This window comes from Ooceraea biroi, chromosome 1 (genome assembly GCF_003672135.1).
Source record: "Ooceraea biroi isolate clonal line C1 chromosome 1, Obir_v5.4, whole genome shotgun sequence".
NCBI classification, from domain to species: Eukaryota; Metazoa; Arthropoda; class Insecta; order Hymenoptera; family Formicidae; genus Ooceraea; species Ooceraea biroi.
Genome location: NC_039506.1, coordinates 760,370 through 778,395, shown reverse-complemented (window position 1 = coordinate 778,395; position 18,026 = coordinate 760,370). Strand labels below are relative to the sequence as shown.

General features: G+C 37.6%; 1 protein-coding gene across 8 annotated transcripts in view; it reads left to right on the top strand.

Annotated features, from left to right (window-relative positions):
• LOC113561370 (5-hydroxytryptamine receptor 2A-like) overlaps positions 1–18,026 on the top strand; it is a 106,020-nt gene that overhangs the window by 48,634 nt on the left and 39,360 nt on the right. The window lies entirely within an intron of this gene.

The window sequence follows — 18,026 nt, the reverse complement described above, 5'->3', positions numbered from 1 at the left end:
TCGGAGTCCATCAAAGTCCATCGCGGTTCGTCCAATCGGCCACCTGAACGTCTCGCATCTGGAACCTAGCACAGGTTGGATTCATGATTGCACTTCCCTCGATGATCGCACTTCTCTCGTGGTGCACCCTTCGATTACACTTTTCTCATCATATATTCCGTGTCGATCACGCTTTTCTCATCATTCGTTCCCTCATCAAATGCACTTCACGCGCGCACTTTTCCACTTGTGACGCGATATTTTATTCTCAACGAATATTTGACAAATGTCTGCGTCAGGATGAAATGTACGAGTTGATTTAACGAATGTTTATAGCACAACAATAAATTTCAACGTTATATTTTACTTTGGTTCACTTCATTTGATGCATTTCATTCGCGAAATGTAAAAAGAATAAGAAATCATGAAACCGCAGTGTGCATGAACGCGTATGTAAACTCGATAATTGCTAAACATAGCTAAATCATTTTCATGCTCAATTGCTACGCGATATTTTGTCGATAATCATCTTTGCAATATTTCACGAAAATAAAATTTAACGCCTTCACACCTCCACTTTACTCGCGTATCTTTAAGCGCATCGCGAATGCATGAAAAAGCGGAAAACTGAATATCGCCGCAGTCGCATAATCCATTTCGTCGCGAGCAAAATATTCGTGAATTTCTGTGCGAAATCTGGCGCAACTGCTTCGCAAAATTGAAGTGCCATGTTACTTGACGGTATTCGCGGATAATCACGTATGTATGTGTGTGTGTGTGTGTGTGTGTGTGTGTGTGTGTGCGCGCGCGCGCGCGCGCGTGCGTGTGTGTATTCGTGTCACAAAATTAAATCGTTGAGTGAAGCAGTGGTATAAGTTATTAAACTTTTATATATTTTAAAGCATATAATATTTAATTAATTTTCAGAAGTACTAAATCTTCGATTATTTGTTCTGAATTTTCTTCTTATGACAATTAAATAAATCATGAAAATAAATTTTTTACAGAATATTTGCATTTTGAAAAAAATATGAAAAGATTTAATATTATAAAATTAATGATTTAAAGATTCTCTCTTTTCTTGTTGTTCCTTAAATAAACAAATTATTATTTTCGTAAATTTCCATAATTGTTTCGATATAAGTGTCAGAATGTCTTTATTGAATTTTGATACAATTTAGAATGTACAATCGAATACTAGACTCGATGGCTCGCGATTCGCATCTGACATGTGTTTTCTCGGACCTTCAGTACACGACTTTCTCATTGTTATGTTATTTTTGTTTTACCTAAAGTTCTAAAAAATCGCTCCATGTTAGCATTAGCCTGGTACCGCTCACTTTTTCTAAATAAATAATATCACTAGCAAATAACTAGTATCACAAGGATACATGGTCTAAATATATAACTGTTGGAAAAATCTAACATTAAGTCTTACATTAAATGAGAATTTGCATATAAAGGTACATTTTCCAAAATTTATTCGTGAAATTAATTCCACTGTTCACTCAATGGTTACATGCATATATGTACATTGATATATGCACAATGATATATGCAATGGTTTACATGCATATATGCACAATCTATATAAAGAAGCGTCTACTTAGAAGCAATAAATCGCACTGACTTTAATGAGAAAAAGCACCCATCACCTCCGTATATTTTCACATTTGTCACTCACCGAACAATCGCACTCAAGATCGGCATTCTGCTACTTAGATCTAAAACAGAAATTAGCCCACCCATTAGATCCGAGAAATACACTTGATAAGCCAAGACGACATAAATGCAATGATCCCTCGCGGTCTTAATTCGCAATATCCGAGTCAATATGATGGCTTATATTCCAGTTTCCGACCGCAGAGGAATAAACGGGGATATAGTGGGTTTGCAAACTTACCTTCAAGCCGATCTTGCCCCGTATCAAATCCTTGATGCTGCAACTATGCCGCCGTCTAGCCGCACACTATACACACATTTGAAATAAATTAGATTGACGTAATACATACTCTAATAGCACTTATTACATCTTAAACTTAAAACATTGTAATATGCGGCAACGTATTATACGAAATGCATTGCATAATTAAATATATAGCATAATTAAATATACGCATAATTAAATTGCGTTTAAAAATAAATTACAAACGCGATTTTTTGGTATCACTCCTGAGAGACATATGTGAGGCTGCTTACATTTCGGTTTACAATTAAAACATAGACAATATTCATCATGAAAGAAAACTGTGAAATTTTTACTTTTACAATTTACATTTGCGCAATTTATATTTAAAAGGTAAACCATATTAATATGTACTATTGTAAGCTGAGATTAAAATAGAACGAAGATTCATCAAATTTTCACCGGACAATGAATTATTAAATTGCTTTTAAATGTAATCATTTAAAAGCAATTTAATAATTCGCTATTCTATTTGAATAAAATGAGAATTTTTCGTGGTAGTAATATTTTCGCAAAGATTATTTCCGTGGATTTAGACAGGAAAGAAAAAGAGGAAGAAGAAAAAAAAGAATATAATCGTGAAAGTGCTAGAGAAACTACAAGAAGAAAAGTAGATGTAGTAGTGAGGAACGAAGAGAGGAAAATATAGAAATACGAATATAATTCAAACTTTATATCCAGCAATACAATTAATTACCTCAGGAAAGTGTTAAGTATAATTTCTCTAATTTATTTCCGGCACCCCGCGTTGGAATCTAAATCACTCTTAATCTACTATTCAGTATATTTCCATTATAAATATGGAGCTTATTTCTTGACGTGACTGTCAAATAAATTCAGAAATAGGATTACCAAGAAATTAATCAACTTGGCCTATATAGTAAAGAAGAATATGATGTTTCTTATAATTCAAGTTAAATTACTTTCTGAATAATGACTTGAAAAGCGTAAAATTATTCTTAATGCACATCCTGTGATGAATGAAATGTATCCGAAAGTGACGACATTTTCGATATGCAGGGCAATCAATTGGTTTATAAAAGTTTAAAGCACAATAATAATTAGTCCAAAGCTGTTCCAGTTCGATAGAACTCGGTCGTAACACGACGTTAAATGTTCAATACGCGGCAGCTTCTCGCTTAATGACAGAAATATTTCCTGAAATGAAACGCTGTGTGTGAAATTGTAAGTGCTCATTTATTTCTAAATGAAGACGATTCAGTCGGCTGTTGAACTTCCGCAGCGGGGATTGCGAGATCCTTCTTCTTGCTCAAAGGGCTGAAGATACATACGAAGCTCTTCGAAGCTAGGCCATACTGAGCATCTCGTCTAGCATCAAACTAATACCATGAGATGCGCGCGCGAGAAACTATAGAATTTCAAGGAACATTTAATAATCGAGTGGTCGGTCTCTCTGAAAGTTCCGAAATGCCTGCGATAAACAAGTGCTTCTCCGACGTCAGTCTGCGATAATCTGGCGACCACGTTATGCCCGATGAAGAAGACAAAAAAGATGCAAACTAGAATGTGTGTGTTTGTGTGTGTGTGACAGACAGACAGAGTGAGAAAGAGTGAGAAAGAGACGGAAGAAAAAGCTCCCAGTGAATTCGCTTCGTTCGCAGTCGAATTACTCGGCGGAGGAAGGAAACCGACAACTAGTCGCTTTCCACGTGGCGAGGAGGGAATCTACTTGCACGAGTTTCCGGTGAACGTCACGAGTTGCACTGGGAGAAACGGTGGTCAACTCTCCTGCAACCGACGGCGTCTCCGTCATTCGCGCGAACTACACCTTCCGCTGTCTCTGCACGATTAATCCTCTTCTGTGAATTCTGTGAAAAGGACTACGAGCGAGAACGCAATGTGCAGTCGCGACTCCGGGCTCTCAGTCTTAATTCGCTCAGTCAATAAACTCTCAACCGTTTGTTCCATTCCTCTACGAGAGAAAGAAAGAGAGACAGAGAGACAGAGAAAGAGAAAGAGAAAGAGAGAGAGAGCAAGCAAGGGCTAGAGAGAGAAAGAGAAGTGTATACTTACCGATGTACTTAGCGAGCTGGAAGCTTCATCGCAAAACAATAGCAGAGTTATACGCTATATGCTCTGGCAAGCAAACTTCCGCTAAATACGTGGTTTTAATTAGGCAAAGTATCGTAATTAGTAGCAACATTATGAACTCATGCGAGTTTGCGATTACCTAATGCGTTTGACAGCTCTGCATATAATAATCTCTTTCGGTATTAATATTCTGATAATTGAGATAATTACACAGTTGACGTTTATTAAAGTAAATTCATTTAAAGTTAAGGGAAAATAAGATTTGCAAACGCTTTTCCGACACCAACTACAACACTATTAGCTTCTATAATACTAAGGAACAATTCAAACTGTCGTGTAAATTACGCGAAATACAATTGAGACACGTTAACAAGTTTTGCTCTGTTCTGAATAAATTTGCTTTATATATGAACAAGTTCATCTAGTCTTTGGTCAACTGTAACTGTAGTTTAACTAATTTTTTTCCCCAGTACTGGGAAAAAGACAAAGAGGTGATTAGTTTTATCCATAGAGCAATTGATTCTCTTTGTCTTCTTTCAGACTCAAAAAAATTAAATGCATTTTAAATGTACTTTAACTCTCTCTCTCTCTCTCTCTCTCTCTCTTACTCGTTCTTTTTCTCTTTCTCTCTTTCTCTTTATTTAATAAAATAAGATCAAAGTTAACGTTGATAAAGAAATTTTTAGATCAAAGAAAAGAGACGGTAGTCACTTACTAAGAAATGCGCACAAAATGACGATAGAAAATTTTCAGACGTTCGATTAATCCCAGATCTGAAACGCTAGCGATTGAAAGGATCGCGCAACGGCATTTTGCTACGTATTGGCGCACATTTCGAATTCTCGTGTGCGATCCTCCTAAGGATATTCCCACGTTATTCCTGTCGAAGAACCTTCTCGGGTTTAAGTGGCTTTGCGAGAGGATATTGTGGATCTCTAATTTATGATGAAGGTGGTATGCGAAAGGAATTTCTACAGCAGCTGGCAGGAAACCTTCTGCAACGTGTTACCTGAGAGGCAACTGGAGAACGGCTGAGACGCCCGTGTGAATTATTTGCCTAAAGAATGGGGAAACAGTTCTCCCATAATTTCTGAAAGAACGTCGACTAAGGCGCGGGTGCTAATTATTTTGCATTGCTAATTATCGAAGTAATTTCCTCATTAGAGCCTAAAAAGGAATCAATAAAACTAAGGAAACAATTTTGCGCGCAATACGAGCTTGGAAATGGTTCGCAGGGTTTCTATTTTTTATATACGCAGAAAGTTTTAGATCCTCATGAAGAAAATCAATGTAGCGATTATAAAATATTATAATGAGACGCAACGACTCGTCGAAAAATACACGATAACTTGCAAAGGCTACAAGACTTTTCCCTTTTTCAGGATTGGGTCATGCTTCCACTTTAACAAAACCGCTGGTTTCTTCTGTAATCCCTTCTTTCTGCTGGATTCCCAAGAGGAGATATATAACCGTGATTATAAATATAGTTCCTTTAACATTCACAGACCGTTGTAGCATTGCTTAAACTGACTCGATGCTCCTCGTAGCGGAATATCTTATTACCGAGTCCGTCGTAAGTATCTTATTGCCGGTCGTCAAAATGGTTAAGCTTCGCTTATTCCTTGGAATTTCAATACAAAAAGCAACTCACAATCCTCCAGCGTTACGTACCCTTATAAATTACACGTAAATAATCGGACAAAAGCGAAAAAATATCCAAATACATTAGAATATATTTATACAATATATACATATACATATATATATATGTTTTTAATTTATAAATATATGTTGCGAAAGGGATTATGGTAGCAATGCTTGCATGAAATAAAATATTCTTACATGATATAAAATATGACATAAAATAGGGATATATTTGAATAACGATAGATATTGCAGAAATATGATACGGAAACTTCGATCTAAGAACGCATCAATGTATATCCGCATGGTATACACATAATCTTCGAGAGTTGCAACTCCCGTTCTGGGAGAAACGCTATACCAGTTCGATTTTAAACCTTGCACACGAAATACCTATCCTTGGTTAGATATGAATAGTTATTCCGACACAGCATAACGTTCCGATTCTCTAGATGTACACCTACATTTGAAGTGGCATTACAACGGAGTAGTCGTGTATAATGAAGTGCGCACGTGTAATGTAGCGCAATGGCGTTCCATTCTTGGTAATGCTCTTGCATATGTATTTAGAACGAATTTCGAGAGCATTGTGAGAGCATCTCATGTTTTGTAGGCTGTACATGTATACTGCCACCAACCCGTGTCGACTCGAAATCGCAATGTCGGAAAAACACAGGTATAAGAAACCTCTTGCTAACCATGATCTTGGTCAATGATCCATCTATATTCATTGAAGCTTCCTGCTGTCATTAATAACCGTATGAATTAATGAGAAAAATTTAAGAAGCAACGAAAAATCTAAATATAGTTCAATCTAATCGCGGATCTTTAAAAACTGATAATGATTAATTAATTTTAATAGTTGCAAAGAATGGTTAATGTATATGTATAACTCTTTAATGGTAATTTTACATAAGATCCAGAATGTCTGTAAACTTACATTCTTATCTCTCCGCTGATTTATATTTAATCGTTGCTCTCGCGCTAAATATTCGCGAATTTTATCCGGCCAAAAATATCACACGATAGCCGTTCGTTTTGTAAAATCCATTTCTTCTTTTTTTACGCGGAGAGAAATTGCATATATATTTTAATACACACAAAACCAATACATCCTCTTTTTTGTGCGCATTGCGTCACCGTAAAGCCCGTTGCGCAAAAACAGAATCTACGATCGCCGGCCGGTCAGGTCAGGAACGTCCCCGAAAAAGTTGCGCGCGGAAAAGTTTACCGCGTATATGGGTCGTCAAAAAATTCCGGTCGACGCCACAGGTTCAGCGTGTCTGCCATCCGCAACGTTACAGAAAGTTCGAGAACCGGTGAGCCGAGAGCACAGCAGCTTTGTGCCTCTGTCGCGCGCAGCTTTTCATTAAACGCGCACATCGTCTTGATCCGCCGCGCTATTCACATTTTCACTGCATCTCAAAGAGAAAGAGAGAAAGAAGAAAAGAGAGAGAGAGAGAGAGAAAGAGAATCCCATGCACACAATTTTGGCGAACGAGCACCTCTCTTACCCGTTCTCGAGCATCACGTGAGAAAAATTTGCATGTGCACTTAGCGGGATATAAATTTAATGGGTCACGCTGGACCCTATTTCTTTTCACCCGCGAGGTCCCCGAGCGTAAAAGCGAGTGCACGTAACAGTCAGCATCAGCCGTACATTTCGTTATTATCAATTACAGAATTGGCGAACTAAAGGAGATTCGCCGGACACCGCCGATGGCCAGTGCGCGAAAATTCAATGAAGCCCGAGAGACGAGGGTGGATAACGATCGACGAGCGAGAGAGTGCAAACGCGCCTTAGCGCGCAAACACGTTGCTACGATGATTTTCGTGCTCGTCGAATTGCACGGTTTCACCCGAAAGTCCGATACGCTCGATTCTGACGGTCCGATACGCTTCAATAATTTGAATGCGGGTCCAGACCCGTCGTAAGATTTCCTATTCCAGGCTGGTTCGGGTGGCGTGCAAATCCGACTTCAATAACGTGCACGCGTTCACTTAGCTCACTGGATAATTGGAGAACAGAAACTATTATGCAATTACCGTAAGACTAGTTGAGAACTCGGCGACACAATCGATGGGATCTTAGTCGATGTACGCCGGAAATTCTCCGCAAGTATCAAGAGCTTGACTCGACCACTTAAACCTGAACTGGGCTTTATTTCTGACATATTATGTATAATTCATTCGTGGTTATCGTTAAGGGGGGAACCTGCTTTAGAACGCTGAAAATAAGGTATATTTTACGAATTGTTTTTGGAGAAACTATACAGCGGATCATTATAAAACTTTGATGCATTTATTAGTACATGTTTAAAGATAAAAAAAATTATTTTTTGATTTGAATATATCGCCTGTAGAGGTCGTCCTGGAGGCATCTTAGTGCAGCCGGCATTGTAAATTGGTGAGCATTCTCCTGCCTCCAAATTTCATCCAAACTGAAAAATTGAAATATTTTCTCGTTATTTATGAATTCCCATCGGCGATGAACCTTTAATATTCATAAAAACATTAAGTTAAACAATTACTTTTGCATGAAAAAGTTCAACAACTTTGCCTAAAAATCATACTTTTGTGTTCTAAACTCCACCATTTTGGCACTTTTCAACTTTTTTCTTCTCTCTTTGGTTCATCGACGATGGGAATTCATAAATAACGAGAACATATTTCAATTTTTCAGTTTAGACGAAATTTGGAGGCAGAAGAATGCTCACCAATTTGCAATGCCGCTGACACGGCTGCACTAAGATTTCTCCAGGACGACCTCTACAAGCGATATATTCAAATCAAAAAATAATTTTTTTTATCTTTAAACATGTACTAATAAATGCATCAAAGTTTTATAATGATCCGCTGTATAGTTTCTCCAAAAAACTTCGTAAAATTATACCTTATTTTCAACGTTCTAAAGCAGGCTCCCCCCTTAAGCAAATATTTAACTTTAATTTATCATATTGTATAATATGATAAATTAATTATATTATTCGGAATATTTTTAACACAGCATTGTGCTCGAAAATTACCACGACACGTAAACGCTAAACGTTCGTATTATCGTACAATGCTCTCATAATCTTCACTGGAATTTTTTGCATAATTTGTGGCTCATGTGGTGTGATTTTAATTTTCTGGCACGCATAACTTAGCGAACATGCAAATGGGATATTGTACTATCGCAGCTAACCGACGCCCGCATCTTGCGGGTCACAGGCAATCGAGAAACGCAATCGCTTTGCAAACCCGGTGCTGCACCGGTCATCAACATATAAACAGTGCTTAGATTGGATCCCTGTGGGCCATTTCTAAGCTCAGGTTGAAACACTTGTTGAACGCAGCGAACTCCTAATAATCCCCTAACCAAATTATATGTGCCTCGTATAACCCATGTCCCGTTTCACTCGATGGCACGCGTTTGCATGCGTGATGTCGTGTAGATTTTTATGGTTGAACTACTTGTTTTGCCACGGTTAATAAACCGCAGGTGATGTACAACATATGACGATAAAACAGAAGCATACGTTTTTAAGAGAACATTTCAAATGTATATCATTTATACATATTTCGGAATCTGGCGATGCTTACGAGTAGAGCTTATTAGACGTTCAACTGTCTATGTATTAGGTGTATGCAAATATTTTAGTCATTTTTTGTATTCTTTCGCTTTTTAAGTGCAATATAGTTTTATATGCAATATAGTTTAATTATTAAAATGTTTGTTCTCTTTTTACGATTTTCTGCTATCTCACAGGTAAATTTTAAATTCCTTTGCGAAAAAAGTTTTTTTCGTATCTCAGTTACATCTCGAAACTACTATCCAGTTAAAAAGTACTACATCGATAACTGGTAATCCGAAGGCGCCAAGTTGGGTGAATACGCCGCGTGCGGAAAAACTTTCCAGCACAAGTCCGAAATGGTTTGCTGAATACGAAAAGCTTATGTAGGTTTTTCTTGCTCTTCGCGTTCACTATTATGTTTCGAAATTATATTTATCGTTAAATCATGACATATGACATTTTATAAACTTCAATGCCAACTCTTCAAAAAGAGAGAATTTATTTGAAGTTTCAATCATAATACCAGAACGCCGAAAATAAAATTAAAACTTTTGCATACACTTAATAATAAAATATTTTCGTTGTGTTACAACGAATATCAGCTTTTTATATCTTGTACCTGAATCCATCTGAATATACGACATAAAACAGTAACAATTTTCATGTAATCTGATACTTTCAACTTTGACATATTTTTCTTCTATGTCATTTATTGTTTTAGATATTTCGGTAAACTCCCAGACTTATGTGCAATAAAATTGGAATTCAGTATTTAGATTATTGCATTTTGAATATTTCAAAAAGCACATGACAGAATAAAATTCTCCGAAATAACTCGACACATTTCGCGATCCCAACGGACTTTGCAATTCACAGGCTAGTGCGCACAAAAGCAAAAGCAAAACAATGGTAGTTACGGCAAACGAGTCGTGAGATTGCAGTCGGCGAGGTCGGCGCGGTAAGCACGTATGTAGCGCGTTGCGATTCGTTAAAAGTGCAGCGCAGCGTGGCTAAACTCCAGGAGTCAATAAAGGGGGTAGGTTAGTGCAGTTGTGCCGCAGGAGCAACAAAATATTTCACGTTAACCCGCGGACATACTGACCCCGCAGGCGAAGTTTGCCAAGTAATATTAGATTACTTGTCTCGGCAACGTGAGCATTTTCGTACATCACACCGTACATTATCGATGCTTTTACCGCTAACGACGAGCTTTTAGGGGCTGCTTTTCGAAGTATCACACGCGCGCACGCTGCGATTTCTCGCGAGAACGACGAATGACGCGATGTCGAAAATGTCGAAAATGTCGCTTCGGGGAAATATTCTTCTTCTGTAGCGGTTTCTGCCACGAGGACGACGACGAGGACGACGACGATGCGGCAAAGTGCGACCAGGAAACATTAATATCATAAATCTATTACGTGCACGCGCATGTCCGAAGTTTCCGAAGTGCGGTGCGTGTATTGACAACGGGCAACAGCTGGGACACTAAGCTGGTATACACGTGGGAATAAAAGTTCGACAGTGCTCCGATAAGAAGATCGACCGCATCTCGTTCTTCCAGCATTCGTCGCTTCAATCTACTCGAGATGAAAACTTACGATGAATTTTATATAACTTCCCCGTTCACGACGAGATCGAGTAAAAAAATACAGACAAATGATGAAGCTGATACAGAAATTAGCTTTTGGAATTGATAATAATTAGAAAATAATTAGACGTAACATGCGATACTGTGCATAAAAATTTTTTGAAGGACGTAAAAATGGGATAGTCACGTATAATAGATTTCCTTGGAGTTAAATGTGTACAAGAATGTCAAAGAGCGAAATAGGCAGTGAAGGTGACAAGAGGATAGCCTTAAAGCGAATATAGACTAATGCCGGCTTTATTTTTACTCGCACTGTATCGACGACGAGAGATCACGCGTCTGTGAACTGCGGGAAATGATTTTTACGAACAGCTACTCAGCGTAGTACACATGATAATTGAGAAGTTGCGGCGCTGAAAGGAGCATTTATGGAGAATGACCGAAAACTTCACTCGCTCGTCCGCATTACCGCATTAATCTCGCTAAGTGCATGATTATGCCGCTCTCGTGAACCGCTAACAAGCAACAAGCGTCATCGCGACGCTTCTGTTACATTTTCTGATATGTGAGCTATATTATTCCCGAAGTTTCTCATGTGTATGCTGTATCGTGCGCGCGGACTGGCTAAAGGAGCTATTACTGTGCACCACATATACATATATACGCGCTGACGGCGAAGTGTCTGTCATCTCGCGTTTAATTAATTACACGCGGGAACTTAACGTCGCGCAGGCGTGTTTGCCTTGGCTGATGGTGCTTCTGGCGCGATGTTACAACGCCCGCGTCGTTACAAGCGGCGGCGCGCCGCGATACCTGCCGTGTAATTAGATTTATGGTTGTGCTTTGGTACCGCTTAATTCTTCGCGCCGTAACGGCCAACGGATAATTATAGTTGCATTAGGCTAATGTCGATCTACGTGCGGGACACGGAAACAGAGACTCGGGCTCGGGACCGGATACGAATGCGCGCGGGTCCGCGTAATCGCGCATTAGCCCCTCGTGTAATTATAACGCAGCAATTAGTCAGCACGGGAACGACGTAAGCCGCTCTGGTACCCGCTTGTTTCCTAAGGAGCGCCAGGCGACCGCTGCAGTTGAATGTTTTACGAGCTAACATTTTCGCCAACCACAGTACGGTGCTGTGGTCTACAAAAAAAGAAAGAGAGAAGAGGAAAAAAAGAAAAACTGACGTCATCCAGTTTCGAAGCATCGTTCCCTTTGACCTGTGTGTACCTCATTGAGCTTTCCGAGGACGTCTTGCGAAACGAGCCGATCTCATTCCTGCTTTTTTAATTTTGGCTCTGAAATGTTGAGCGTTTATGATGCCATCTTTTTTCACGTTCGCTCAGCATATATAAAGATGTCATTTTGTTAGAGAAACGCAGAAATTGCGCTCTCTAAATCAGAAATATGAAACATTCAACACGTCGGTTTAATAGTATCAAATTATTGTTCAATATCCTTAATGCAATTACACACAGCGTGACGTGACAATCCTGGAATATGTCCGCTTATTTGTGAAAATTATAGTTACACAAACTGGGAGTGAAATCCGGTTTGCAAGCGACGATATCTGACGCATTTATGCGTAACGAGGAAACTCATAACTGCCAAAACTGTTCATTCAGTGTATCGTACACAAAATCCGCAATCGCATTTATTACCGATTAGCAAATTAGCTTAATGCAATCTTGAGTTCTTTGATTGCGCTAAATGGTGTAATCCGATATGCGACCACTAACACGCCTACATTTTCATAATTTTACGAGAGAGAAAGAGAGAGAGTAATGATTATTCAGTGCAATTGCAATTACAGAACTATCGATGTATTTTAATAAAAAAAGGAAAACGACAAAGAAAAACAAAAATAAAATGAACAGTTCGCTGCTACCGATTCGAGAGAGAATCATATTGTTCAATTTATAGTGTCAAAATCGCCTGTGTGTATGTGCGTATATAACATCACACTGAACTTTTCGACTTATAACTCTTTTTATCATTTGGAATCTCGTGTAAATCTCGCTCGATCGAATTTTGGCACTATGCGTAGGAAAACGGTTACACGATCGCTGTTTCGAGAAATTTATATGAAAACACTCGCTTTTCACCTTTCTATTTCCAGCGAAAATACATGATCGTATATCCGATGATATTTCGCTTTCTACCTTCTGTTGGTACGAATCGATTTGGACCGAATTCAAAAAGCAAAAATACTTCAAAAATACTTCTTTCTTTCGTAAACGAAAATGCAAACAGAATGTACATTCTCCTCGAGTTCCCGTAATTTTTCGATTACTACTAACTTATAATAAATAAATTTATACATTCACAACTAATTCGCACAGTGTACAATAATCTCAGCTCTCTTTTTGCTTTTACCGCACGAAGACGACTGATCATTATAATTTAAAATTGAAACAGAAAGACACATATAACAAATATTATTGACTAGACAATTATACATGTAAATAGCTGACATACTTTTATATACAAAAATTGGCCTTGGTCTAGAATTAAATATTCTACAAAAATGAACGATAGATTGTCATGTACATGAAAACGATATATTGGTCTGAAATTTCTAAATAATTTTCTGAACCATATGTGTGCTCCAATTTCCAATAAAATCAAAGATTTATTTTATGACCATTTTCTTTAAGTACCGAAAGGCACAAGAGAAACACACAAAATACGAATAACCGTCATAAATCGTGAAAACATCATACTTCGAATCAGGAGCACTCATTCTTTTCGGAACCATTCTGGCGCACTCAAAACCGCAGATTTATGAAACCAAGAATGCTGCAATAAAACATTCGCACGGAAAATACAAGATAGCCTGGTTTGCTCCTATTTCCGTTCAAAGCCACCGATCGACGATACGAGTCGAGTCCAGTTTAAACGAGTTGCACGTTGCAATTGTAATCCACAATGATAGGTAACTGTAATTGTGCGATGTGATTGTGTGTGATACACTGTGTCGTAAATAAATGGCGGAACTTGGTGACGGTATTTTTAAAATTATCACGAGTGGCGAATCACGCGTCACGTATTCGTCACGGACGATAACGGTAGCAAACGGGCGTTTGTGCTGTGCGAACGATTATGCGAGCAATGATCCACGTCGGGATCGCCGTTTATGCCGCGAATGGATCCGCACGGACGCACGATGACGAGAACGAAGTGAATGTCGGCTTGTCATGCCGTGCGTCACGCTTGGAACGTCATCCACGCGCCTTGCGAGCGTCTCCCATGCGGTCGATCTGGTACCGCCCGGCCCTACGAGAGATTACACGCCCTTTGAGACATGTAGAACCCTCCACTTAACATTTTGACTGTCGATGTAATCGTATCCAAGTCGCGCCTGGATCTCGTTGAAGATTGGATATCGTTTTAAATCTTACTTTAATCAAGAGACGTGGCCGAGAATTGAAGTCTTGTCATTGGCCAGCTACGACTTCAGCAAATTCAACAATCTGCGTAAAAAGAAAAAAAGAGGTCAATAGGTAAAGAAAACATTTCTTCTGATCAAAAAGCGTTGGTTATTATAATATTCTGAATTGAAAAAGAAAAGATAAAATTATATAGAAAATGTGAAATATACATATATATTAATATACTATTAATTAATATATTATTATGAACACAGGAAAGAAAAAGAGAGAAAAATAGAAAGTTATTATAATTGCATAACATAAAAACTTTTCTAATCCTTTTTGTCAATTTGTGTAGATAAATAACAATCGAAAATATTGCAGAAATATAAATATTAAAAGAGAGAGAATGCTACCTAAAATATCTTTAATAATAAGTACTTGCTTAAATTCTTCGATATCAAAGAGCACCAAAGATTTTATGGACATATTGCAAAATTCGCCACTATCGACGACGAGCTGTCGTGCCTGAACAACGCGCTATTAAGCTTGTAGAGCTAATCGGCTTAACGCGCTCTTTGATATTCATGCCGTAAGTATCACGAGCTCGATAACGTATCCTGTGATGCCATCGTTAATAGTTGATTGTTCTTAACTTAATATCACTACTTAAAATAAGTAACACTCTCGTGATATTGGGACCCTTTCGCAGACTGAAATGCGCTCCATTATTCTAGAACGGTGCGTACGGTCAAACTTCAACTATTATCTCTTGATCGCCTGAAATCCTCAGGCGGTAACCGATAGTCATATTTCAGATTAAGCGACGATAATTGATACAATTCAAGTCCCCTTCGATCCCTTCGCAAAATCATCGGTGAAACTCGTTATCTCCAACTCAAAGCAAGAACTAGTGAAGTAATATCGTATTACATCGGAATACCTGTTGCATTGCTCTCATTGGCCATATTTGTTCGCGATTCACTGACGAAAAGAAGCGAACTGTAGTCAGTGAGACGTTCTTACGGAGAGTCTGTATCAAGTTAACGGTTAGCGTCCTCTTTTACTTCACTTCTCGTAACGAATTCGCGACTGTTAACTTCCAAGAGCATCAGAATTAGCAATCGCCGGTCTGTCACCTCGAATACGAATAATTTCAACTAGAAAATAAGCGATACTTCTAATGAATTTTGTAATATAATATATTTAAGATATAATTAAGATAAGATTTAATGTATCTTTAAGATTATAATAAATATGTATTTTTCTAAATTACTTTTACTGATAAACTTTTCATCAGTTCATTACAGAAAAATTATAAATATGAACAAATATTGTATAAATAACTTTGAGTAAAAAATTAGAAAAATGATATTTTTTATCAACTAACAAATAAGATTGAGAGAATGAAGCTAAAAATTCTGAAAATAATTTTTACCTTAACAGACTCGCATACTATATGAAAATATTTTTCTCAATAACCACATAATATTCGCAAAGTGTCGAAGTATTTTACAAAATGCATGTTTTCCGATAGTTGTCGCACATTCCAATATTTCCTATATCAAACGTACCATTCGCGGCTAAAGTACTACTAGCAACTTTAAAATTATACATCCTGTATTTTTATAATTCTGATGTTTTAGCAATAATTGTAATATTAATTGCTCCGTTTTAAGGTGTAATAGAATGGAAATGTAAAGTAAAACGTGAAATTTATAAATAAAAGAAATTATCTCAAGAAATTATTCAGTTTATAATTATAGTAGCACAATGATGTCAAAACGTCAAAATATTTGTTGATATTAGCTTAAAAACGTAAAATATAGATAATGCAGGCATTAATAATATATTTCTTCTATAAAATTCTATATAATTCCTTCTATGTTACATTATTATATTCTATATTACACGTATACAGGCGAACTTGAAATGTACACAAGAGGAAAATAAATCCAACGTTCCGCACGGGCGCTTACCGAAACGTTGCATTGTTACGTTGCTACGATTGCATTGTGAAACTTTTCCTGGGCTTTCGCAAGCACACATCCTAATATAGTTGACTGCCTTTTCGTGACCCATTTTGTCATAAAGAAGAAAAAGTAAACACCCGGCGAATACAAACTCTATATTCGTCCATCGACATTCTCCATTCATAACATCGTTGCATGCGATGTCGATGCACGCTAATGATAAATTTCTCAATTTTCCATGCATATATGTGGGAAATAAACTTGGAGCATCGCCTTTGCGCGTCTAATGAGCGGAAATTTCGTACTCACAGTCTGACTCTGCAGACACCACTTGTGTGTATTCAAGATACACAGGAATATCACATGGGATATCACTACAAACGTTCGGACCCGCAATTCTGTGAATTGAATTTAAATGAAACAAATACCACTAGTCCATGCAAATGTTATTTTGTGAAATGATACAGGTATTTCGCGTAAACTCGTAAACAGATTACGAGTTTCTTATCTCATCGCGCTTATTGTTACTATTAAACTTTAGTTGCAGTCCATTTCGCTGTTAATATTATCGCTTGAAAGTTCACAGTTTTCTACGTTGATTAAATTTTGTCAAACATTGAGTATTTCTCCGGCCAATTAAAATTGCATAATCTGCTAAAATCACACATTGGCCAAATATAGAGTGACATGGAGTGAGACACTAAGATTTTTTGGGCTTCCAATTTCATAGAGCAACAGGTAAAGAGGAACGTAACGTGGCAGGCAAGGATGAATTCGCGTACGATAGGTGCTCTATCTTGTGCGCCATGGGATGAGAGCTTAGACATTGATTTTTCCAGAAACTCCGGAAATCTCGACGATTTATCTCCAAGTCTCTGAATCTTCTGATAACTCGGAATTTGAATACCAATGTCTAAACTACGAGATGCGTGATGATCGTAAATTTGACATATAAATTTGCAAACATGCGATGAATAACATGGAAATTATATATATACATGGAGATATATTATATTTTTTCATTACGAGCCTGTCGTGGAATTTTTATTAAACGTGAATGCATGAGTTTTGTTTCCTAAAGACAAATTGAATTTAGTGTAAATTTACTGCAATGTAACTTCCGATAACGTCGCTGTTCCGTGTAAATATTCCGTGTAAAAATTTACTCAACGGCAGTCCATTTGCTGCTTTTATTTTGACACGGATAACACAAATACGATCTGTGAGAATTACATAGCATTGCAACTTTCGGTTGAATAATTCGGACAAACGCTAAATATCAGCGAAAGCAATCAAAAAGCGATCTCGTAGAAGTTTTCCCGCAAGTTTTCATAAATGTAATCATGCTCGCTATCACGGTTGGTGAGTTTTAAAGTTTTAAGCATCCTATCGTAGAAAACATCGAATTACACAAGGAAGGGAGAGCCATAAATACCCTAAAGTGTCCCTATCAGTTTAATTCTAGGGAAGATCGAATTATGCAAGGACACCGGCGATCGTAAATACTTTAAAGTATCCCTATTAATCCAATGATACAGCATAGCATAATGCATAACTTGCCAAGCTCCTAAATCGGATGCTCTAATCCATTGAAAATTGAGGTAAATCGCTGAAACTCTTCCTAACTACTACTGGGAAATTGTTTCCTGCGAGCAGCGAGCAAGTTTTAAGCACCGATTAATGTCGGCGAATCCGCGTCGAGAATATCAATCAGAGGATATTATTCCTGCATCTATTCATCATGATTTTTAATCGGAATTAACGAGCAAATGATACATGAAAAGGAACATGAAAAATATTAAAAAACATATCTACTATTTATATAAAATAAAACAAGTTTTTATCGCATTAGTTTTATCAATCTTATTTATATATGTTATTCAATATACAGAA